General features: G+C 43.9%; 1 protein-coding gene across 1 annotated transcript in view; it reads left to right on the top strand.

The window, feature by feature from the left end:
• Positions 1 to 5,797: 5,797 nt before the first annotated feature.
• The window catches only part of LOC307266116 (forkhead box protein N3-like), a 54,970-nt gene continuing 33,740 nt past the window's right edge, over positions 5,798 to 27,027 (top strand). Inside the window, exon 1 of the mRNA XM_080048036.1 lies at positions 5,798 to 6,165. The gene's annotated coding sequence lies outside the window, so the exon portion shown is untranslated. The remainder of the gene's footprint in view (positions 6,166 to 27,027) is intronic.

Raw genomic sequence — 27,027 nt, 5'->3', positions numbered from 1 at the left:
TTTGTCAGACACGGCTGATCTTCGTAAGAGACATCACTCGTGTGTAAATATCATATGGGTGAATAATGCTGCTGCTGGTCACACATACGCCATCTGCTAAAACCTGTGCACATCACACCATAGGATCATAGCCTTAGTAACCTTATGAGAAATGAATGCGACAATTTACAAAGGAGCCTTAATTATTTGCCTGATCTGGTTCATGATTTATAGTCCCTTGGAATACATTTAGACCAGGTGTAAACCTTTTGTTGGGTAAATGCACACAGAATTTAATCATTTCTTTTTGCCCGACCAAATCTTGAGGTGTCTGATCGAAGGTGGTCTGGTCAGCCCAGCTATGCCTTAAATGTATCCCGTAGACGTAGAGTTTGGCTACATACCTAAATCTCCTGAATATCTGGTTTCAAAGCTGAAGTATTTAAAATATGACCAAATGTGAAACAAATAGAAAATATGTAAGTATACATGTTTCTAAAGTAGCACAGATTGGACAAACGTAACATACGAAGAAGAAGAAGTACTATAACATAAATAACTCAATACATCTTTATCTCAGCACTTGATATTGTGGAAGGACCTTCTTGATGGCTTCTTGTCCTTGAAGGCCACCATAACTTCTGTTCATTTTCCCAAAGGCTGGGGTTAGCAAGGGAGCGTTCTAGAACTTTCACCACTAGGTGATGCCAAAATACACTGTTATTAAACAGAGCAGTTTTCAGAAAATAATCTGCACAACAACAGTGCACAGTGCTGGTTGATAAATATGTGAGGCCCGCCTACCTAATGTGCAATTAGCTTACATATCACTATGGGTAGAATTGTGATTACCAAACCTGGCATCATACCAGGTGTAAATGCAAAGGCTTTAACGATCATCAGATGTCATAATTCAGAGAACTAATCTAGATACAGTATGCATGATTTTTATACCAGGCACTAACACTTGCCCGAATGCTGCAAACTGGACTTCATTCCCAGCTTAAATTTGACCCCACTGAGTCTGCACACCCAAAACCTATCGTCAAATGTGCAACATCTGCAGCCACACGTGGGAACACACTGTCAATGACACGTTTGCTCCTCTGGCACATGTAGCACAGCAGCAGCAATGAGCCCGCCTCAGGTTACCTGGGTTACTCCCTTGAGAAAGGTTCAGACATCTCAGTGATCCATTATGGAACATTGTGAGATGGGTGACGGGGATTAGAAGTCATTATTAGTATCTACAAAAGGGTTTATTTAGATTTAGTTAACCTATGGAGCAGTGTCTGACATTTCCTCTAACAGCAAAGGCAGTAATGTGTGATGAACGTGCAGTGAGGTTTTCACCATAACACTGGATTACACACCGTATTTGTGTTTAAAGGGGTAGTTCAGGATTTTAGACATAGGGCCTTATTCCCAAGTTAGCCTTGGTGTTCTTTATCATTGGAGACAGTTTTCAACACATTTAATTCAGTCCTTCTAGTTGCAGAGTGCGCTCGTGCTAAGCTAGCGCACGGCATCGGGGGAATACCTAGCCTGCTACTAAAACAGTCTTACCCATTCCACAGTACACCCGAGGCCAATCAATTATAACGCCAGACTATCGATGTAAATGTCTGTGTTGATAGAATAATTTTAGAAATAAAACCAACCTCGCATCGCATGAATTATCGCATTTTGAGGGACTACTTTCTTAGCAGCAGCGGACTTTTACTTTGCTGTGTAACCGAATCACTACAGCAGAAAGTAAACAGAGCAGCGTGGGACTGAAACTGCACTGCCACCAGTCTACCGTCATTCTGTCCCGGTTCTCTGCTGCAGCTCCAGCGGGGGCTGTCTCTACAGACGCTCTTTCTCTTTCTGCCCTTTGAGCATCCCTCTCAATTCTTCATCAGTGTATTCCGGCTCGTACAGGTACGGGCAGCAGCAGGTAAACAAACTATTATAGAGCCTGTAACCTAGGTATTAGTCCGCCGCTGCCGCAGCCTACAAGGAATAAAGTCCCTCAAAATGCAATATGCGAGGTTGGTTTTATTTCTAAAATTATTCTATCAACACAGACATTTACATCGATAGTCTGGCGTTATAATTGATTGGCCTCGGGTGTACTGTGGAGTGGGTAAGACTGTTTTAGTTGCAGGCTAGATATCCCCCCGATGCCGTGCGCTAGCTTAGCACGAGCGCACTCTGCAACTAGAAGGACTGAATTAAATGTGTTGAAAACTGTCTCCACTGATAAAGAACACCAAGGCTAACTTGGGAATAAGGCCCTATGTCTAAAATCCTGAACTACCCCTTTAAATTCATTACATTGATCAATAGGAGGTCATTTCACACTGCACGAGTTAACAATTTCTCCACACTTCACACACAATGAGATTGCCTCGAGATGTCCTTTAGGCCTTTCACACCGCCGCAAAATCGGCGCTAGTTCTGGGCTTGTTCGGAGTTAGAGCCAGTGTTTTGGTTTCACACCGCCAGAGAGCCTGCTCCGGGCCGTAAAAACCGGGGGAACTCATACCCCAGGATTGAGCAGGGTTTGATAAGAACTGCTTGCGCGAACGGTTGGGGGAGGGATTATCCTGACCAACCAGAGCAACTCAAACCTCATGCCCGCCATATTTAAAAACACCGCTACTACGAGACGTAAACATAACATAATTACCGAACGTAGCGATCAAATTGACCGGCGAGAATACGCTGTATGGGTCCTGTTTGCTTAAGAAAGCAAAGCGAGAGCCAACAAGTGTAAAAAATAAGACGTATTCGCCGCTGTTGTTGCGCTTAAAGCTAGCGGTAGCTTTAGCGTTAGCCACAAGAGCAGCGGCGTCGGGTGACGTACACACACGTTTACAGTGACGTCATGACGTTGCTCTCTTGCCGGCTCCATGGCTGTCTCCGGTCGATGTGAAACCAACCGGTTCATAACTGGGATAAGGCTGTAACCAGTTTTGAACTGACCCCAACACCAGCCTGGAACTGACTCTTGGTTCATTTTGGTGTGAAAGGCCTACTTGTGTAGATAAACAGGTGAGCCAGTTCAATTAGTCAATGTGTTGACCCTGCCTTATGTTTTGTCTCCTGTGTCCACTCCTCTCACCCAGAAAATGAAAACATTGACTTTAATTACATTTATTTAGACAAACTCCTCAAAATTGTATTAGGCTAGTTGAAAGTTAACATGTTAAGTTGATCTAAGTTTATACAATTGTATTGCAGTTAGACAATTTGAACGATTTTGAATTGAGCCAACTAAAATCACAAGACATTCAACTTATTTTATATTTTTTCTTTTGACATAGCCTACATTGTATGTGTTTTTAACATTTTAACAGCTAATATTAGAAGTATGTGAATCCTAATTCACTTATCTTAAATGTTTTGTGTTTAAACAAAACAATCATATTTTGTAGCCTACATCCAACGACAGAAAATAGGCCTATTACATGGACTTTATTTAAAAAATATAGGCCTATATATTACCTTTACAAATGTATTTTAAAAAACGTATAAACAGCAAAACCCACCACAATTATTTATTTGAGGGCTCCTCTCTTCTTCTCTTCTCTTCCTGGGCTGCTTCTTGGGGCTCACATACGATCTCCCTCAATTGCAAACTTTGGGAGACATCTTAAAGATTCCCACTGTCACTTCAGCTTAATGCAGCCCTCTAGGCTTTCAGTATACAGGCACACACAAACAAACACAAGCACATGCGCACACGCGCACACACACACACACACACACACACACACACACACACACACACACACGGCCTCCCGCTAATAACAGGGGGCAGGGAGAAGCAGCCTGGATTCGAGGACTCATAAACACACTTCGTTCCTCCCAACAATTCTCTTTGATCTTTATCAAACAAAACAGTTTCCTTGGTGTATTTTGTGCTTCCATCTATCAGCTCCAACACGCTGCGATGCACTTTTCCCCCTCTCCAATTTCCCCGCCCGTAAATAAAACGAGAGCATGATTTGGATTTCCTGACTGTGGGGCTTTAAGTAGGCCGATCACTGCCACGTCTGTCACATCAAGTAATTCACAAGGGTGCAGGGAAGTTCTGGTCAAGCTTTTCTCGAGGCAACTAGTTTACATCTCAAAACAGTCCGTTTAGCATATCTAATTAAATGCATGTCTTTTAAAGCAGCGTGCTGGGATAGGAGACTGCATTAGTGATGTAGGCTAATGAAAGGTTTATATGGATCATAAAAGCTTCTTATTTATTTTACCTCAAACAGCACTACAGTAAAACTTTCGTGCAGAGTGTTTAACTCCGAAAGAGTTCAAACTTTCCTGTTAAGGGTTCCCACTTCCTGTGTTCGCAGAAATATATTGAGAAAAAAATATCTTGTTCTTCAGTTTCTGGATCCCATGGTCCATAATGATCTGATCTCTGTCTCCCATAGGCGGGCCGTTGCTATGGAAACCTGATGACGCTCTGAGGAAGGATGGGGGGCGTGGGGGGGGGGGGTGTGGGCAGGGAGGGAGATGAGGTAGCTGCACCAAAGATTCAGTATATTTAAGAAGGTGACTCACTCTGTTTGGAAAAGAATGGAGCACACGTGCAGTCTTTTGCTTCAGACAGAAATGCAGTTTAGAAACTATTTCGCAATGGGTAAGTGGGAACCCTGTGTGTAGCCATTGTGTGTGGGTGCGGTGTAGAGTATTCCTAGAATAGATGTTCACACTTTGTATTAAAGGAAGTGTTTTTAAGGGCTTCTCCCGTAGAACCATGAATTCAACAGAGAAAACGTAAAATGTGTATACAATCCAAACGCATAGGATCAGGAGTGATCATGTGCAGAGGACTTGTCCCTCCATCCTTACATCTATAATAATGAGTCCTACACCCTTTGCATGGCTCTCTGCTTCTGCTTTTGCCCTGCTGTTGCCATAGAGACTACTCCTGTACAGACTCAAAACAACTTGAGCCAGATGGGTTAAACAGCAGTTATCTGTGGCACTGCACATTTTTCTGTCTGTTGTTCTGTTGAAACCAATATTGCAAGCAGATTTGTATGGTGTGCAAATTTCTGCATTGATGCATTTTGCAATTACCAATCCAAAATGATATTTATTTGTGGTATTTAGAAGGTTATGTGCTTCAAATGTGTAGGCCTAATAGTTTCTGAACTGTATAATTACACATAGCATAGCCTAAGGCAACAAAAATAAATTCTTAATGGTAAGATGGTGTGTGTGTGTGTGTGTGTGTGTGTGTGTGTGTGTGTGTGTGTGTGTGTGTGTGTGTGTGTGTGTGTGTGTGTGTGTGTGTGTGTGTGTGTGTGTGTTGCATAATCCAAGATAGACGTTTCGGTGTGTGTGTGTGTGTGTGTGTGTGTGTGTGTGTGTGTGTGTGTGTGTGTGTGTGTGTGTGTGTGTGTGTGTATCCCAAATAGGCCCAGACTTTGCAGAAGTCTATTTTCTGCTGTCACTAAATGCTTTTTTAGGTCATTTGATCATTCTTGATTTTATTTTTTTTAAATGTATTTAAAACTTTCTTCTTTCTTAATCTTTTTATTTAATTATTTTATTTTTTTATTATAATCATCATTATTAATATATACATGGTTGGACAAGGCAATATCAAAGATACAATAGTGGGCAAACAATGAGTGAATGGTCCTGTCAAAATATACGATCTTTGGCTATACCTTCCGTACACAATAGCATTCTTTCAGTGAATGAGACTGGCGCTAGGACCCCGCACGGGCACCGGGGGAAGTCCTGTGCTGCTGGCGGGGCAAGGCATAGCCACAGAAACACACGGCCACGCACACACTAGCATACACAAAACACACGTACACGCACTCACCGAGCTCTTCTCCGACAGAGGAGAGAGAGAGAGCGCACGAGAGAGAGTAGAGGGATAAACAGAGAGAGAGACTATAGGAACTCGGCGGCTCGTGTGTGTGCGCACGCGCGTGTGTGTGTGTCGGTACGCTCGGTCGCTAGTCGCTCGGTGGTAGAAACGACTGGCGGGGCGGACATGGAGGGGCTCGGGAAAAACGCTGGGAACTGACCGAGACGAAGAGAGGGAGATAAGAAGGACGGACGGACAGCACGGAAGGAAAGGAAAGGAAGGAGGAGAGAGAAGTGTGACATAGGAGAAGTAGAGGAAGACTGTGAAGAAGGGGCTCGTCTGGAACACAGAAGGATCCTAAGGTGACATTATGGGGCTTTCATGACTGTATGCAGGTCTGGCAGAGGTTTGTGTGCGTGTGTGTGTGCGCGCGCGCATGGGGTGTTGACATGTGCTGCTTGGCTCTGCACTTAAAAAGAAGAGTGGAGGAGTGAGTGTGTGTGTGCGCGCGCGTGCGTGCGTGTGTGTGTGTGTTTGACTGGGCAAGTGACTGTGTGTGTAGCCTATATATACAAATGTGTATTTGTGTGTGTTTGTGTGAGTGTTTTTAGGGTTGTTTTTCCACAAGCTAAAAAAGGGTCCAAAGTGTGTGTAAACGAGCTGAGCTGACCGCTATAAACTGGAGTGAAGGGATCAAAAGGAGTGGATTATTTTTTACACACACACACACACACACACACACACACACACACACACACACACAGGACTTCTCAGGTAGGCTACTTTAAGTTGAGCTAGAGAAGAAGGGGGGAGGGGACGGGAGGTCGTGGGTAACACTCCCTTTTAAGAAGTCCATTTTTACCCCCCTCATTCACTCTGCGTGTGTGTGAGCAAATGTTTAAGGGCAGCCGCTAACACATACAGTCTTTTGGTCGGAGGATGAATTTCCTGTTTTCCCAAAGCTTGGTTGACAGAACCTGACTTACGGTTTAAGTAGTAGCAGCATCTAGCCTGTGAGGCTATTATTTTGTGTGTGTGTGTGTGTGTGTGAGAGAGAATGTGTGTGTGTGTGTGTGTGTGTGTGTACCATAGACGGCAAACAGGTTGGGGGCAGGCAGATCTGATCAGACGCACAGCAACAGAGAAGAAAGCGTGGCACAGGCTGAGCAGCAGCACATTGGATTACACACAGACGAATACACACACACGCTCTGTGGCCAGCAGAACAGCTGGGAGAAGTGTGTGTGTGTGTGTGTGTGTCAGTGCCTGAGAGCGTTTCACTTAATGCATGTGTCTGCCTCTGTATGTGCAACACTGTTTGCTTATGTATTATCTCTTGCTACTGTGTGTGTGCATGTTTTCGAATTAAAGTGTGTTCTGTTTGTGTGTCTGTGTGTGCGTGTGTTCCCATGAAGGGAAAGAATGTTCTGTCATCTCTTCAGACAGAAGGAGTGTGTGTGTGTGTGTGTGTGTGTCTACCTCCCTATGCCCCCCCCCCCAGTCCAGAGGCTGGAGGGAGGAAAAGCGATCAGATGGCCCTGAGTCGGGGCAGATGAGGAGATTTAATCCAGTAGCGAGAGACATGGATTGGGAGAAAGAGGAGAGGGAGAGAGAGATTTTTTTAGGAGGAGGAGGAGGAGGAGAAATGGAAACGAGAGCAGGAGGAGATGGAGTGAAGGAGACGGGGGCTGACATGCTCTCTCCGGGAGCGCTCATTCATAATTCACCTCCATGGCAAACGTTCATTCACATATTGACCCCCCATGGCTGCGCTCAATGGAGTTCTCGCCCCTCCACCTCTCGCTGTCTCTCAGTGGACACCCCCGCGGCGTGGGCCGTTCGGTTAGCCCGCTTCTCTTTCACTTTCGGAGACAGTTGAGGTTCTCGGTAGAAAAGCCCTCAGTGTTTCTGTCCGTTATGCCTCTTTTCACACTGGGGCTTTTTCTTCCTTTCTTCCCTCCTTTCCCTGTGTGTGTGTGTGTGTGTGTGTGTGTGTGTGTGTGTGTGTGTGTGTGTGTGTGTGTGTGTGTGTGTGTGTGTGTGTGTGTGTGTGTGTGTGTGTGTGTGTGTGTGTGTGTGTGTGTGTGTGTGTGTGTGTGTGTGTGTGTGTGTGTGTGTGTGTGTGTGTGTGTGTGTGTGTGTGTGTGTGTGTGTGTGTGTGTGTGTGTGTGTGTGTGTGTGTGTGTGTGTTCAGTTGGAAAGCGCCAAAGTGAGATTGAATTGTGTAAATTGAATATTGAATTCAGACTCCACCCCAGACACAGATAATTGGTATGGATGGCTCAGTGGGTTAGTGCTCTCAGAACAACTGTTCGTCTGATCTAGTCGGATTCCCCCAACACAGCTAAAACAGTCCATAATGGATCTATAATTCATGTGTGAATGAATTGAACAGTCTGTGTTTTGAATAAAAGCATTAGACGTTTTTGCACATGATTTATTCAGCGTAAATACTCAAAAGTGGTCGTTTTGAATATTTCTGATTGTATTAGGCTTGCTAACAGCTACAGTATGACCCACCGCTGTGCTTTGGTCAGCTGTGTGTGGACCATGAGCCATATGGCAGAGTGTTTAAAATGCACACTTAGAGAAAAAGAATATGTGCTGCAGGCAGGGGTACATGTAGTTCTAGAAAGGTATACACAGGAGTGTAGCTTATCAGCAAAAGTGTTGCAAATATCTATGCTTCTTTAGTTGTTCAGGTGTGATGGACTTTGGGCATGTTTGCTCAGTCGAAAAGTGGACCTAGGGGGTACAGTGTTGACATTTCACTGCTAAAAGGTAATGGTGTTCTGCCTTTGTTAGGCAGTCATATAGTTGTTGTTGTGTTTTCCAAAGCTGCGGTATAAAAAAATAAAAAGTGAAGCATCCTTGTCCCAGTACATTACGTCATGCCATTTTCATTCCCACTGGAGATCAGAGCACACTTAATATAGTTAAACTAATTAAATGCACCCACCATCCTCTAATAGAAGAGGAACACATCTGAAATAAGTCATTAACCATTCATCCCTGGGTCAATGGAAACTATGAATAAAGATTGGCACGAGATAACAGAGGAAAAATCCTCCTATTTCCATTACTGCCTTTTTTTTTAAAATTCTTGGTTAATGGAGAACCCTTACCTTTCTGAGAGCACCGGCCAAATGAGTATTCTAGGGATTGTTATGACCCACAAGACAAAGGTTACCTGACATGGAAACATATGCCAATTCCAGTTTTGTGGCATATTAACATGCCGTCATTTTCAGTTCACACAAAAGCTATCCGCGAGTAACTGCTAATGTAATGTGTTTTTTATACAATAATCAAGTAAATAAGCTAGTCTGAAAGATGATCAACAAAAACCTGTTCAGCTGAGCCGATTGCCTATACCTGTCTCGCTATTCTATTCTAAATATATTCATATATATATATATATTATTATATACTGTATATTATAATATAAGGTTGACATTTTTAATTCTGCCTACAAAGCTCGGATTGGTTAACTGCACAACTATTTGAGTGGCTGAACAAATCTATGAAAACAAAGGCACACGGTTGGAATGGAACCAAAGACGTTTTGGGTTCTATGTTATGCATCTTAGACAAAAAAGGTTTTAATCATCTGAAATGTCCCTGAGCGGCTCGTGCATCATAACCTGAGTTTTATAAGCAAAATGGGGTTGCACTGTGGGTCCAAATTGTCCAATATATAACTCCTTAAACAGCTGTGTTTAGGGAACAGCCAACATCATTAAAGCCACTTCTTCCCAGCTCACACTTACTATGAACTGTGTTGACTTTCAAAACAATGGCTGTGCGAGCTTTAGGATTAGACACCATCACAAAAACAGGGAGTCTCTTTAATGCAGATGCTTTATGCTTTACTGTTAGTTGCATCAACTGTGACGCAAAGTGACATCTCATTCACTGTAGAATAAAGCAAGGCAAATGTTCACAAATATTTTTTCCAATTCTTGCCGCTATGTCACTTTTTCTTTCATACATACAATGATCAGTTTGCTGTTAGTTTCTGTTATTTGACAGGTGACCTGACCAGTGCTTTTTACGTTCTCGTCCATGTTTTAAAACATGTGAAGAGTTAAAAGCAAGGTTTTAAAGTGCAGTGGGAAACACAGCCAGCCTAAGTGGCCAAGATGGCTTCGAAGAGTAATTCTTCTCTGTATCCCCCAGGTTATAATTGTCTTCAATAGGCCTCCTGCCGACTTGAAATGGACTCATTGTCCACAGCGCCGGGCACCTCTGCTCAATTAGCCTCTCTACTTAGTCGTGCTGAGCTATTGCTGGTCGCATCCTCACACAGTGGCACGCTGAGTGTATATGCACATAAATACACAATGACACGTACAGGAGCACCAGTGCACACACGCGCAACATCACTCATAGAAAGACGTCAGTGCATGTAAAAATAGAGCTAATAAATGAAGGAAAAAGGATTTTATGTTTACTAGGGGCTGAAGTCATGTTTGGTTGAGATCCATAGCTGACGAATTGGAGGGCAGCTGTGGCGAGTATCAGCCTGCTCAGCTTTGTTTTTTTCTGTGCTTTTAAAGTTCAAGGAGTTGCAGTTTGTGTGTGTACGGTGTGTGTGTGTGTGTGTCTCTGTCTTCGTGTTTGTGCATGTGTGTTGTTTTCAGCAGTGGAGAGGCATGCACAGTGACGCTGCTCCGGTTGCCAAGCAACACAGGAACGTGGGTGGAAGGATTTCCTGTCCCTAGGAAGCTTTGTTTATAAGTGGGGGGAAAAGAGAGTGTGTATGTAAATGCATGTGTGTTTGTGTGTGTTTGTGTAAATTTCAGTGTGCATTTCAGCAGTATACTTGAGTGCTCGTGTGTGTGTTTTTAATGCACTCTCAGCCTCAAGTAAAAGTGCTAGAGAAAAGTCACTTTACACACACACACACACACACACACACACCTTAAGGCTTAAAAGGCCCATTCTGGTCTGTTGGGTTGGATTTGTGTTGCATAACTCCTCCAGCCGAGTCTGCTCTCAGCGTTCTGTATCCTCTTCTTCAGCCCAAACACTCTCTCTGTGTCACAGCCGCCACACTAACACCAGGACGCCTCCTCGCTGCTGATGTCATCGGCGTGCATCGTTTTATGTCTCCCCTCCTCACATGAGATTGCAATTATGTGTTCTTGCCGCGTATGCGATCGCAAAAAAAAAAAACCCTCGATTATGTAATCGACATTGAGTGAATGGGATGACGTCAGCTTGGCTCTCTCTGACTCTCCTGTCTTTTTGGCTAGCTACAGTGATGTCATAAGTGGATACAGCCATACAGTGTGTGTGTGTGTGGTTGTGTGCGTGTGGGTTTGTGTGTATGTATGTGTATACGTGTGTGTGTGCGTGTGTGTGTTGGCATGCATAATCGTGTGTGGGGACAAAAATGACCTCAGGAACCATCTGATTTATATAATGTGTTGACTCCTCCCCTCCCCATTTTCCCTCTCTTCCTTTCCCTTAAAGTGGAAAGGCTTCACAGCTAATAGGTACTTTACTGTTCTGTATGTGTTGTTCTTAGGCAACGTGATGCTCGTGCAGCACACACACACACGAACACACACGCGCATACTCTCCCCTTGGAGAGTGGCTATTATTTGAAATGAATATCCCTGTGTCTCGCAACTGGTAACTCCATCGCCTTGTTGCCCTCCGTCTGCGACTGTCTGACCTTTGTTGATTCTCAATCCCGAGACTCGCCAACAATCCCAGGCAGGCAGTGAACGATAGCAGAGAGAGAGAGAATGCTGGCCCGTCTCTCGGCAGATATACTGTGAGCGTTGCCAGCTCTTATTTTTAACAAAGCGTCATGGAGAAAGAGGAGCGATTTTTGTGGATGGCCTTCTTCAGCTTTCGAACAAAAGTATCCGTTTTTAGCTCGCCGTTTGAGCTACGGGGTTTTTAGGCACAGAGGAAGAGTGCTATTTGTGTCTTGAGTGGAATAAGCCGCCTGTTGTGTTCTCCGAAACGTTGTGGCGGAGGCTCTGAACATCAGCCAGCGTCGGGATGGGAGAACTTGGAGGTTTTAGCAGACCTGAACAGGCGCACAAAGACGCAAAAAAGAAACCACACTTTGTCTTCTACCGCTCAAACCCAAAACAAAGGGAAATTGCACCACACAGTGACTAAACATTTATAAAACAAGACATCAACACACATACGAAAAAGGTTTAAATACACCCACTGGCACAAACACAAAAATATGCAGATTTTCCCAATAAACTGATTAGCAATAGCTCGGCCCCGCCGCTAAGACCCAATTACAAAAGAAGCCTACTGTAAATTTCACTAACCACACATTGGCTTACAACTGAACAGGATGATTTCATACCACCGCACACACACACACACACACACACACACACACACACACACACACATACATACACACACACACACACACACACACACACACACACACACACAGATAAACACAAAGACAAAACCTCACACATACACTTTAGAGTCTCGAGACCATAACATCACAGATACAGTCCAAGTGTTGTCTGGACTTTACTTCAACAAGTAGCAGTTTGACATAGCTGAACACAACTACAATAATTATATACGTGTGCACACACATGCACGTGCACATGCACTCGCTCGCCCCCCTCCCCCCTAGGAGTCTTAGGGCCTTAGTCAGCGTCTGTGTGTCCATGCGTGGGCCTGTTCCCTGGCAGCGTGAGGGGAAAAAATACCTTCCCATATGATGTAAACACCAAAGACCCTGTGTGTGTGTGTGTGTGTGTGTGTGTGCTTGCAAGTGCGCCTTCGTGCATGCTTGTAAACGTGTGTGTGTGTGTGTGTGTTGACCTGGCATTCCCTGGGATAGGATTCGCTCCCTGTGACAGTTTTCCAAATGATTCCACAACACTGTGCAGTTTCTTTTTAAAGATAAGTTTCTCTGCCATCTCGGCTTTGTTCCACTGCGTACAGTGGAAAGAGACGGAGAGGACGGAGGAGAGGGACAGACATGGGACATGGGAAGGAACGGTAGAAGCTCAATCGGTTGCGTTTAACTTCATTTTTTTTGTATAATGTCCTATTGATTTTGTGATGAGTTCAGAGAACACGGCAGCTGGTTTTCAGTAATGCCGAACAAGTGAACTTCATTATTGTGACTGTTTTATAGAAAATATAATTATTGAGTCTCCTGGTGGACCCCTCAGCAGTGATTTGATCTAACATATGACACTTTGTTAAATGTGTCATGTATGTTGTGTGTGTGTGTGTGTGTGTGTGTGTGTGTGCACTTATAAAAAAATGTATCTAACCCATACTTACATTGTCACAGATACCTCATGAAAGCACACCCAACGTATTTAGACCAGCAATACATAATGCCTGGCTGTAACATACAATTATTAAAGCACTTTTGCAAGTCTGTATGATTTTAGCATATTAACAGCTGCGCAATTTAACTTAAGGGGATGCTCCAGTGACTTGGCCATGCTGCAGTTGCACAAGGTTTCAGAGTGTCATATTTTAAAAAGAAATGGCAAAATTGATGCAGCAGCATCAGCTACATTCCGATTTTAAGTCTCTGGTATCCATCAAGCTCCAAAAAACGTGCTTCCTCCTACACAACCCATGATGCAACTCAACAGCATCTCTTCCGTTGACCCTTCCCGATTTGGTTCAGGGCCATGTTTGTTTAACTCCGTGGCTAAAGTTGGTTACTCAGGCTTTAAAAAAAATATATATAGTAGTCAAGATAACCCTGGTGACATCATCAGGGTTGCTATAATTCAACGTGAGCAGCTAGTGAATGTTTGCTCATAAACAAGAGAGAGGCGAAAAATTAATATTTGCTACATTGAGCTGCTTAGCGATTCTTTGTAATTAGTCAACCTGTCATAGTTAGTCAATCACCGGTGAGACCAAATGATTAAACACACATTTAACACACACTCATTTTCACTCTCATATGCATAGAGCCAAGCTGTCTTTGAGGAGAGTATTGATGCAGATTTAGATCTGCTTTATTTGAACCTATACCAATAGGCCACCATAACAATCCTTAGTATCGCATCAGAACATCCTGCTAGAGTCGCATGCTGAATAGCTGAAGAGTGAAAGTTTGGCCTGGTTAAAGTTTTTATTTGCTGCACGGCCCGGTGTTGTTTTGCTGCAGAGCTCTGCTTCGGCTTCCCTGCTGTGCAGAAGGACTGGTTTTATTCAGATGAACGATAGGGCTGCCTACTTTCAACATGGGCTCAGCCTGAGCGCCGCCTAAAGCTACTTGGAGAGGTGCGTTTTTGCCCAAAATTGTTGCATAATTCAGGTTCTACAGAAGCCGAAATTTCCTCCCCCATCTCACTGTTTATGTTCTGAAACATCTGTGTGCACAGAGGGATAGAGGTAGTGGGGACAGGAGCCTTGTTCCTGTAATAACCTATAAAGAATTCAGCACACAGATCTATGGGCTGAGCTACTGTACCTATACTCCTGATGGAGACCACTTTTGTAAGATGTTATTTAATGTCACTTTCCTGTCACTATAATGCTAACTGACTCCACGGTGGTTTAATGTACAGACCTTCAGGTTATGGCAAGCCTAAAGGGACAATATTTGGAAACATAGAACAACAAAGAACTAACGACATAAGATGCAGTCTGCTTGAAAGTGAGAATGTGACCTGATGAGGCATGAGTTTGCCCTTACTTTTTGTGTGTTTTCTATTGCTGGCTTCAGACTTAAATCCACAATGAGTACATCCATCCTAAATGTGCACCTAATATACTACCCTAAAATATGGCTAAAGTTGATCTATATTTCTTTACACACATATGAGCACCAGTAGCTGCACTTAAACAAGCTAAGGGTGCTGCTGACTGACTGTACCCTTTGGTTTGACTGCGGAGTGTTAACAATGGTGCAAGATGTATAATGGTCCATAATGGGGCACCAGCACATTCAACACATTTCTCCATAGACGTCGCGAGCCAGGTACAAAACAATCCCAGGCTGTGAACATATTCATCATTCACATTCAACTCCATTCAGATTCGGTCAGGGGCCACGCAGGCAATTATATGTGCGGCGTGTTTGTTGCTAGGCAACCCTGTCACAATACTCCTGTGACCTTCCGACCCTGCCAAGTCTGGTGTTACTGTCCCCGTCTCACACTCGCATGTGCGCGTGCGTATGTGTGTGTTATCTGAGACGATGGTGCGACTGCCGCATAGCAACTGAGAACAGCTGTGATTTCACTGTGGTTTGGGCAAGTGTGTGTGAGTGTGAGTGCAGTTTTGTTTCTGTGCGTTTATGTCCACGTGAAGCCGCAGCCGCTGCTCATCTACAAACACACCCACAACAACATAATATGGCACACTGTCACTTCCACAGCGTGATAGCGGAATAGACTCAATCAGCTAAAATGCCCCCCCACCCACCCACACACACACACACGCACACAACCATGTTGTCATATCGCAGACGAAAATAGAGAGCAGAGGGAGCGACTGAGCAGTCATTTCCCTTAAGACCCATTCATGTAAAATACTGTTATTCAAAGCTCCCTCCCCCTTATTCAATAGTCTTATTCATCTCTCTCTTGACTGCAAAACCAAACACGCCTTGTCTCCTGCTTCCCGGCAAGAGCCTTTGTGCCCATTGCAGCACGCCAGCGCCTGCGTGTGCGTTTTCTTCACACTCTTCTCCAGAAGAGGAATGCCCTTGGCCTGTCCGACCTGCGTTGCTCCCACCGAGCCCTCCTTCAAACACCCCGGGGGCGGGCTCTCCTACACCGCTCCAGCCAATCGGAAGCCCTCAGAGTTAATGACATCAGTTAGCAGAGGATGTTTTGGACCGGCCCCTCGAGGTGATTCGTCAGAGAGAGAGAGAGAAAGAGATCTTATTGTTATCATGATTAAGTGTTATATGAAGGGCTATCAGAGGAGAGCCCTTTAATGAAAGTGGAGCACAGAGAGCAGTGGCACTGGTGGCGGGCGAGCTGAGCTGTGGAGCGCTTCAGAGGGAGGCAGGGAGAAATTGAGCTAGAAGTGGAGGGAGATCAGAGTGAGAGAGGGGGGAAATAAAGGAGGGTTTAAGGTGGGAGAAGACAGGATGGTGTGAGAAAAGGGAGAGCGAGAGGGAGCGCAGGGCTGAATATTCAGCAGCTGTGTCCAGACTTGCTGACTCTGGGTGTTCATGCTCTGAATGTACCATGAGAGGTAGACGGTGTGTGCAGGAAATCGCTGTAAAAAGAGCAAAAGGAGAAGAAGAAGAGAAAGGGAGGACAAGGGCATGAATGCCAAAGTGCATATACAAGTGTCGCTTCACATTCAGTTTTTTTATTGTGGTTATCTGTGAAGGAATGCAAGTGTTTGTGTGTGTGTGTGTGTGTTTGTACGAGTGCGAACACTGGAGTTTCCCTTGCCTTTTGGTTAAAGAGTGGAACGCCCTGCCTCAGAGGAAAATTCCATCCTCAGTGGCTCCTATGCTGTTGTAAATCATCAGACTGGGATGTCCATATACTCTCATTTTGTGAATTAAGCTGTTGTCATTTGCCTTTCCTCGTAATTTCAACCATGTTCAGTTAGTCTTTTTACTACATGTCCCAGAATGCCTCCTGACACCTCAGTTCCCCATTCCTGCCTTAACTTGTTGATTTTCAGCTGCTGCTGTGTGCAGATGTCCGCTGAGAGATTTATGGCAGGGTTTCTTCTTTGCCAGTCCCAACAAAAAGTTAGTTGCCTCTTTTTTTAAAGCACATCCTGTCCTGTGGTTGCATTGCATTTTGGTCAAGTATGAATGCTGTCACTGTAAATTTGTAAGTGTTCTTCCACAACAATGGATCGCTCCCAGAAAGAATGCTTGTTGTTGTCACGAACTGGAGGCTCTAGAAGTAAGCTCACTTTGATCCTGAAAGGCAGAGCCCAAAACCACAAAGCTGTTAATTTTTAGCTTCTGAAGATGACACGTTATGTTACGCAAGTTGTCCAAAACACATCATTAAAAGACAAAATGGTACCAGACTTCCTCCAGGTCTGTGTGTTTAAAGGGGGGCATTTTCATTTGAGTAGCTTACAGCACACCTAAAAATATCATTAATATGGGTTTCTCTGGAGACCTGCAGTGTCACATTGTGTTTCACAGGCTTTTGAACCCTTACAAGAAAATGATTAAGGAAGTATTGGTGATCTTAGTTAAATTGAGTCTTGTTGATGGTTTGTCTCCATGTTATGGTTGTTATTCATTTTGAATCAACTGTTGAATTTTTCCTGACAGTCATTTTGATGGACGTAGCTACAACTATGTTTGCTGTATACGTAATATACATTTTGAGGCTTTTACTTTTCTGTTGTTTGTAGAAGGAGTTATGTGTGAAGCATGTAAAAGGCTGTATTTATGCACTGGTGGTGCCAACACAGAGAGCTCCGACTAAAATCCTGCTTGACTTTTTTCCTCAACGCAGTGCGACGACATCTGGCAACACACTGCATTTGCCAATCAAATGTGTGCGAGCGCACATTCGTGACGCACAATTCTGTAAAATTCCACCTTAGTATTGTACCACTATGAAGTGTTGGTTCATAGATCTACTTCTGGATCATATTTCTTCATCTCAGCACTGCAGTACCTGTGGCAGCAATCCCACACCCACACAGCCTGTTGGGTTTCTTACAGAGGCTGCTTAATAGCCAATGTTAACGTTAGAGTGGGGGTCCCTTCTCAGTTTATCCAACAGACACTGCTATCACTGTCATCTACTTGGCATTGGGCAGCTAGAAACTTTAGACATTTTAACAGAGGTCGATGTCAGGGAGGCATCAGAGAAGAAGAAGAAGAAGCTGTAAGATGATCTGCACATTCACAACACAGTGATGTCTAGAAGGCTACATGGATATACAACAAATGCATTGGCGCTATGGCAAATCTAGATCATGTTATGCTAGAATAAAAGGCCGAAGCAGTAGATGCAGATAAGGCATCAGTTGCCCTCCACTTTCCTCTACAAATCTTCAGTCAAAGGAATCTTCACCAAACACTATGTGCTGGCAGAGATCCCCCCTCCCTCTACCACACAGCACCACTGGCTAAAAGAATGTGGTGGGAAACGAGGGACCCGAGATAAAAGATCAGAGGCCTTAATACGCAGCACATTGTGTGTTGTTCTCCTGTTCCCCATCTCCTGTGTTCTCCGCATCAGCCTTTGATGAATATCTACAAAGAGATTTGAGACTTATAAAGAGCGGCAATTTAGCCAGGTATGTTATCTTAAGCCTGGTGATTTGGGAATTCAATTCAGTCACAGGGGGGGAGCCTGTGGTGTTTATCAGTCCGACTCGTATCAAGTCTGTACATTGAAATGGAGAGTTTCGGGGGGTATCTAATCAATGAGCCACCACATCTTAAGACTTAGATTATCGTATCTCTTATCTACCTCCCCTTTCTTCACGATCCTTTTCTTTCTACTGCATGCATTTATGTGAGTGTGAGGGGTACTAAAACCATGGATCAGGCCCCGTTATTCCCCTGAGTTACACATCTAATCACGGCACCATCATTCCTCATCCCTAATTCTGTTGGCAGGGCCTGTCAAACAGCATACGCTGAAAGACGGGTTGACTTTGAAATTCTCCTAATGACCCTAGGATATAACTACCCTCGCTCTTTTACACCCCCTCACTCTTTCATTCTTGTCCACTCCTGTCACTTGCACTTGCGGCCATCCTCTTTCTTGTTCACTGCTATTCTTTGGATCAGCTGAATGCAGGGGGGAAGGGTGAAAGGAAACAAGTAATATTCAATTTTTTTGTAAGATGAATCAAACAGGATGTGGGCATGCTCGGAAAGCAAAGTCGTGAAGGGTCAATATGAAGATGAGCTTCTGTCCAAATGTTATTTAAGCTTTTATTCAAACTGGCCAGCCCCTCGGATTACAAATCTCCTCCATCGAGGAAGGCCAGGCAAGACACAGCATCCAGACAAACACAAAGCTTTCAGGCGGAATAAAACACAAAGCGAAATAGAATAAAACTACTTTTATAAGTAGTCCAATAGGCAACCCTTCAGCGTCGAACCAGTCGGCTCTTTGCCAAACCCATTTAAATCTCTACTAAACAAAGCAAAGACAGCTCCTTATTGAGTCTGCCACGAGAACCTTCATTAACCGAGTAAACTCACTGTGAGAGCTTTCAGCTTTAAATAGGTTTGCAGCCAGTTCCATGAAGAGGAAGCGGAGTACATAAGGCACTTTTGACTAATTCTGCTCTGACCTCAGGGACGGATAACAAAAACAAATCCTGAGGCCGCAAACATTCAATTTCCACCCTCATTTTTTTTTCCGATGTTAGAAAACAGTGAATTAGTAGACCCAGAGAGTGGCCTTAGATATTTCTACATAAAACGGAGCGTGCAATAAGCCGAGCATTGTACCGGGAGGCTGTCGGCTTGAGCACAGAAGGTGACACTGATGAGAGACAGTGGTACAGTGGGTAATACGGCTCAGTGCTACGGTGGCTAAGACAAGAAGTGGCCATGCGTGCCGATATAAAACATAATCAAGTGCTAGCGTGGCAATGGTAGCAAGCAACCATTCCCTCTCCGAGGCACTTCAGCCCACTTACTCCTTTTTTAATTTTTTCCAGGCCGCTATGTATTTCCATTCAGTTTTAAAAGTCAGCAACAAAATCAAATTGAGGAGGTTTGGAACTTGCTTTAGATAGACGATCCCGCAGAGGGTTCTTATTATTCAAACTTGCTTTATCCTTTAAAAGTGATACCTTGAACTTCTGAAATCGACTCAAACATTCGGGGAACAAATCTTGTGCTCAAACCATGTGACTGCAATGTTCCATTCAGACCAGGAAGCTTTGTTTGCATGTCCTGAAAGAGGCCCCTCTTAAGGGAAAAAGCTTTTGAAACTCCCATACTGGTGCGACTCCTCATATCACTTTTCCCTTTCTGGCCCGTTTGTGAGTTTGTAAACAGCGGGGCATTTTTGTTTTGTCAGCGTTCCGAACACGTTTCAGTTGACATAAGGTATCTTGTGCGGTGTTAAAAACAGCTTGTGGGAGGGAGGAGTGAAGGATGTAAGCAAGAGTTGTGTCATCAGCAGAAGCCGCGTGAGTATCGTCAGCAAAGGCAGGCCGCAGTGAGGACTGTATAAGCTACTGTCAAACTGCTGCCTCATTCCCTTAGGTCCTTTCACTTTTTTCTCCTCTCCTCAACCAAGAACACATTCTTTTTGTGTGCTCCAATCGCCTTTCCCTGCCAAAGGTGACCTCATCAACTCTTGAGTCTTGATATGCCGTCTGCACGGGACATACGTACGTGCAGTCCTTTTGACCTCCATCACAGAGTTTGAGCTCATTTGCCTATCGATTCCAATCTACCGGTTCAGCCAAAATTGAGCAAAAAAAAAAATGGGTTTAAAGAGCACAGCGAGTTGGAGAAGCCAGAGAAGGGCGGACCTTTGGAACCGGACAGGTGCTTCCAGTGGTTGTTGCCATGGTTTTTTGTTGTCAGACAAACTTTCGGCCAGTGGCTGAGAGCCTGAACTGCTGTTTGTTAAAGATAAGTGGAAAAGCCAGGGGAAGGGGAAGGGGAGGGGGGACGTGAAAGAGGGAGACAGACAGCCATAGAGAGGGAGCGCTGCATCTTTTTTGATTTTGTTTAACTTTTTGACCGCAGGACATCCAGTCTGAAAAACCCTCACCACCACAAAGCCTCCCCCTCCCCACTATTGCTTAAATGTGGAGATCCCGATAGATCCTTGCTCCCCTCTCTAAAGAGTTCACAGAGCCTCTCTCCTTTCGTTTTTCTGACCCTCACACCCCTCCCTGCCTGCTATCAAAGCTCTGTTGGCTGTGCACTGGCCTCTTTGATATCGTATAGGGTTTCTGGCAGTCTCCCCCCTCTCTCTCTTTTCTCTTTCTCTCTCTCTCCGTTCCCCACAACATAGTGAAAGAGCATGGAGCGCCGGCAGGGACCTGCTCACCGTCAAAGAGAAGAGACAGGGAGGCCTTAGAGGGAGTGAGGCAGCAGGGACTGGGCAAAGGGGGGTAGAGTGGGGGCATCAGTGAGTCTTATCTTCTTTTATCAGTATTACTCTCTCCTTATCGGAATTCGGAGTGTAGTAGTAGCATTTAATCAAATTAGAACTTGAAGCATTGAATGTGCTTAACCCTATCAGATGCCTTGTCCAATGTTCTGGGTTCAGATTTCAACGCGTGTAAGAAACTAAAGTAACATACATTTTTATGTTTTGCATACATTGTTTGAACCGCTTATTAATAAAATGGCCGTACCGTCAAAAAAGGAAAGGATACAGCAATCAAAACTGCCTCGAGCCTAACTTGAGTGTGTGAGAAAAGATTGGATTGACCGAACGAATGAGCAACCGCAAAAGCGAATAACAGAGTGAGTGTGCACGGATGTGTGATTGCATGTGGACCTGTGGTGTGTCATGGCCATTTCCATAGAAGTCTGAAGCCCTGGGCCTGAGCTTTTTTTAAGCTTGACCTGACTGTCCCGGTCAGTCCACCACACACAAACACAATCCCTGCACTCCACCATGGGACCTTCAGGCTACACACACACACACACACACACACACACACACACACACACACACACACACACACACACACACACACACACACACACACACACACACACACACACACACACACACACACACACACACACACACACACACACACACACACACACACACACACACATCCACACACATCTACACGCACACACATCCACACTCGCAGGCAGCCTACGTTTGTGTGTCTGCGTGTTTTTATGTCTGACTCTGATTGTTCGCCATCCTCAGAGAGCAAGGACGAGCGTGACTTCATGATCACTGGCTGCTGATGAATTCTATCAAACTTACTCTGTGTTTGCCCGATGCAAATGTCTGTTTGCTTTGTTGGTGAGCCCACTTTGGAGGACGGAGGCTGTGTGTGCCTGTGTGTTGTCTTGAATTATTCACTAGAAATATTTGATTTTCTTGCACCATGCGTTATCCGTGTCCTTTTTCAGAGCTTGTGCTTCCTAGTTACTGCGTGTGTACCACTTTTCTGGTGAAACAGTACAGTGCTGTTCCTTCCGCATAAGCAGTGGCCCCATTGATGTGCTTTGCGCTATCATTATTCAGTTTGAAAGTTCTGGGGCTCAGTTCCCTAAATACACTGTAATATTGTGTGCTTATTATCTGCTTAGTTGGTTTGCCAATAGACAGAGTGTGTAATCCTCTAGCAGGACAGGCTCTGAACTCCTGTAGAATAAATGTATAATGTTTAGACTGCAAAACAAGGCCTTGACCTATTTTAAATGTGGCCTCAATCCTTTACTTCATTAGATATCATAGGAGCCTACATTATGTCTTTGCCTGAATCAAGATTACATTAGAGTGAAAACAAATTAGTATTTTACTTATCTCTCAGTTTTTTCTTGATTGAACCGATGGATTGTTTACACTTTACCATTTTATAAAATGCTAAATGTCAGTTTGAATTGCCCAGAGCCAAAAGTGACATCTTCATCAAAGTGTTTGTTTTGTCTGTTCAACTGTCCAAAACCCAAAGATGTTCAATTTACAATGGCATAAAACGGAGGAAAGCTGCCAATCCTCACATTTCAGAGGCTGGAACCAAGCCATGGCTCTAGGGATACTACTGCCGGTGTGTCAGTATTGGATGGATGGATTGCCATGGCATTTTGCACAGACATTCATTATCACCAGAAAACGAATTTCACTAACACAGGTGATCACTTAATTTTCTTATCTAGCGCCATCACCAGGCCAAATTTGTTATGTTGTTCAATACTTTCATTAATGACAAAATGCCCAAAATAATATCAGCCCCAACTTTTAGTTCATGCTTAGCGCTAATAAACTTATATGGTAAACGACATTAGCATCAGTGTTACCATGCTAGCATTAGCCTTTATTTCAAAGTGCTGCTGTGCAGAGAGCTGCTTGCTCTTAGTCTTTATAAATCTATACTATCTATACTGACTTCATAAATTGCCTATGAGCTTATTGATTAGTAGTGAGAATCACAACAACGATCGATCACACAACAGGAACATTGGCGATAAGTAGTTGCAAGCAATTCATCTACAATATTTTAAAAAGCCAGTTAAGGGGTGCTCTGGTGGCGTAGTGGATAGAGCGCGTACCATATTGTCTCCGGCTTTCGTTGCAGTGGTGGCGGGTTCAAATCCGACCTGTGGACCTTTACTGCAGGTCATCCCCCCTCTCTCTCTGTCTCCCCATTTCAACTCTGTACTATCTAATAAAATGCCAAAAAATCATCTAAAAAAAAGCAGGTTAAAGTCTGTTATTTACATTATAATTATTTATTTCATTTTCACATAACAAAAACAAGTGCATTCCAAGGCTTTTGAAACACAAAATACTAATGTTCCAAGTACTCCGGTTTTTGTGAATAAAGTTTACATCTGACTTATCAGTGAGAGCATCTGAAATTAGTTTAATATGTGAACACTAAATGAATAAACAAAAAAATAAAAGATGGTCAATGCTCTTTTGAGCTGCACAGTCTTCAGTCCTCTAAAGGGTCAGGCAAGGAAAGCATTTGTATGTGAGTATGACTGAAAGTGTGCATGTTTACGTGTGTGTGTGTGTGTGTGTGTGTGTGCGTGGGGATGCTTGTGCGCCTGTGTGAGTGGCCAGGCTACCGAGAGCAGCAGGAGCGAGGGGTCAGGAGCAGTCCTCTGGGACACCCTGACCCCCTGACTTCTATTCTATAACTCTCTGCTGCTGCCGATGACATGAAAAGAAGACACTGTCAGACCTTATAGGATGTGATTGGTCCTGCACCGCTTCCCTTAAGCCCTGTGGAACCCTGGTGTTTGTCGTCAGGGAATGGCAGGGAATTCAGAGAGAGCGAGGGGAAACAATTTCATGGGCTGAAAAAACGGAGAAAATCACGAGGCTTCCTACAACTGCTGTTGACACACATATATGTGTGTAGCAGAAAGTTATTATTTTCCAGTCTCTGAGAGAGTACTCATTTTCTCCTTCTCTCTGTTGGTCTTCCATCCATCCATCCATTCCGCATATGTGTACGAGGGATAAAGGTCGTCCTTTTGTCATCAAAACTCCAGATTAGTTTTGCCTCGGTGCATCTCGCTCTCTGCTTTATCACTGTGGCCAGAGGAGCCACGAGGTTCAGCTCATACCCCTTGCACAAAGTAATAACTCCACAACCAGCCACATTTCCATTTTTCGTCACTATCTCCTGCTCTACTCTTTTTTTATTTTTTTTTTATTTTTACTCCATCCTGGGGTTTGGGGGGGGGGGGGGTATTTTCATGGCGCTGACTTTATAGGGCTGCATAGTGAAGAAGAGTGACAGGGAAGCGGGGGAGCGAGTGGATGTGACATGCAACGTATGTCACGATTTGCGATCAAACTGACACAGTTGTAATCGACGCTTCAGTCCGCCGAGGCCCAAAGCAGAGCATAAGTGTGCCGCTGACAGCTTGTCATAAGCCTATCTTGGTTTTATTTTAGTATTTCTACAATGAGGTGGTTTTGAGGGGGGTTGGTTGGTTCTGTAACTCGATGACTTGGGGATTTCTCTGAAAGTCGGCCAATATGGCAGCAGACTCTCATACTAAACAGTGGGATGAAGAAGTACATTATGAAGCCTTCTGGTTTTTGGCGCACACGACAGCCTGCAAGTCAGACACAGAGAAAAAAGCCGCAAACAGGATTATGTAAATGTGGCGTGTGATTCAGACGACTATCAGTGAGAGCATGAATGCGGCGGTAGATGATTACGCTGTCAATTAGAGCACACACATTAGCCTGCACCCTCTCTCCTCCACTCTCGGAGGAGTTTGTTAACCTCCTTGCATCCATGTAAAAACACTGGTGGCCTCTGGTTTTGAGCTGGTCTGAGGTCAGCTTGGTTTCATCGGGGTCAGTTACATTATTCAAGATGATGACATTTTCTTGGTGTGTGTTTTTTGCTCATCTTGAAAACCTTGAAAAAACACAAACAAAGCCCTTGTCTGTCTTCGTTCATTGAAATTTGAAGGTTGAATGCCAAAGAAGTATCTATTTTTATTTTTTTTTGCAGACGACAGCAGAGTGTATTGATGTATTGATTTGAAAACATTTTATGCTTTTATGGAGCGCCATTGTTAGCTGAGGCTCGATGTAGATGGCGCCAAGCAGCACGCTTAGGGCGAGGACCTTTGTCAATATCTCGTCAGACATGCAGTGATAAAACAAGTCCTGGGCAACAACAAAAAAAACGTAAAGACATGTGTTGCAAAAATGTAAGGTGGGTGCATGCCTCAGAAATAGGTCATGAGGAATCTTTTGATGGTTGCTCTCCATAGTAACTGCAATGTGTCCTTAACTGACTCTGAGGCAGTAGAAAGGGCCAATTATTTTCATCATTGATTCATTCATTGATTTTCTATTAATTGTTAATTATTTCTATGGAATATTATTTGAAACGGTTCAGTCTGGATCTTGGAGAAAGCATGTTTCCAAACTGGTGTGCTTAGTTGCTTTATTTTATTTACAGCTTTTGTGGTAACGGTCTTATTCAGTGGAAGGAGTTTGTTCAGTTGTTAGCTCAAGCTTATATGGCTAAAAAATTGGGATTTAAAGTATTAGTTTGAAATGTTCTGGTCATTGACTTTCTTGCCGAGGATTAGGTGAACAGATGTCGTAACTTTAAACTATGGGAAACGGCTACAGATAACCTGGCTCTGATCTATCGCCATCTCTCATACCTGTCAAATTGCAGTAAATATAAATGAATGCCAATCACAAATGATCAGACACTGCTGTTACTTCTTCAAACTGATTGAATTTGTTTGACCAAATTATAATAATAAAAACTTCAAGCGAAAAGGGAGGGAAATTACACTTTGAAACCATCAAATATGTGATGTTTTCGCTTGATAATGAACAATTTATGAATTTATAAAAAAAATTGGTGTACATTGTAATTTCTGTTAATCGATTCTTGTTATTGTTTAAGCCATTAATCATTTAAGCTGTCAAGTAGCCTATAATAAAGAGGTATTGCTGTGGAGTCTGACAAAGTTGAATGTTCAACACAGTTTTTCAGCCTTTTGTTACCTTGTCAGAGTCTTATGAAACTTATATTCACGGCAGCATAATAATAGGAACAGTCTGACTCAAGTGTACCAGCAGCCTCTAAGCGTAGAAGAATGGCGTTTCAAATGGAGAAAGCCATTTACTCTAATTGAATTGTGTCTTTTAAAGTCCATGTTATCAGGGTTTCGGAGTGCAATCAGAAACGGTGTGGTGCCGGGGTCACAGCGAGAACGGAGATTTCAGATGCTTCAAATTGCATCTGTATGCAGAGACACTCATATGGAGAGTTTATTTACGCACACGCACACACACACACACACACACACACACATACACACACACACACACACACACACACACACACACACACACACACACACACACACACACACACACACACACACACTCAGGGGAAAATAACACATGCACACTGTAAGCCAAATGTGGACTTGCCAAACAGAGATGAACACAAATCAAAACAAAGCATGCAAGCACAAAAAGGATCCAGCGAAAGAAGAAGACAGAGAGAATAGCTCAGTCCCATCTGTCAAACAAATGTGAGGATGCTACATACACACACACGCGCACACACACAAACATGGCAGGCATAATTTAGTCTGAACTTGAACGATATCTGCCTTTGTCCTTTAGCAGTTGGCCCTGAGGGGCCGTTGTAGAAGTTGCATGAAAGTTTGTTTAGAGCTGAACAAGTGTGTTAAGCTTTATGAGAGCCCATGGGAGGCATGATGGCACACACACACACACACACACAAATGCATGCATCTACTCATACACACACTCAGACACGAGGCTTGGGCGGCAGCTCACACTGGCCGCAACCAACAGTGAGGAGTTTGTTGTCATAGCAACAGTAAAATGAGATGACTTTACTGTCAGCCGTAATGTTTCATGGCCCCCTTGCCGCTATGGCAACATAACAAGGAGGAGGAAGAGGAGAGAAAGAGAGCATCAGAGCCATCTCTGCATTCCAGTGGAGTCCTACTAGGAACAATGTCACCGTGATGCCCTTACATCCATACTCAGACAAACACACACATACACCATGGCAAGCCTGTCAAACACATATCTAAATAAACACACACACACACACACACCTTGAAAAGCCTGTCGAACACC

The sequence above is a fragment of the Ammodytes marinus genome (assembly GCF_949987685.1).
Source record: "Ammodytes marinus genome assembly, chromosome: 19".
Taxonomy (NCBI): Eukaryota; Metazoa; Chordata; class Actinopteri; order Uranoscopiformes; family Ammodytidae; genus Ammodytes; species Ammodytes marinus.
Note: the sequence above shows the minus strand (reverse complement) of the source record. Positions and strands in the feature narration are given on the sequence as shown.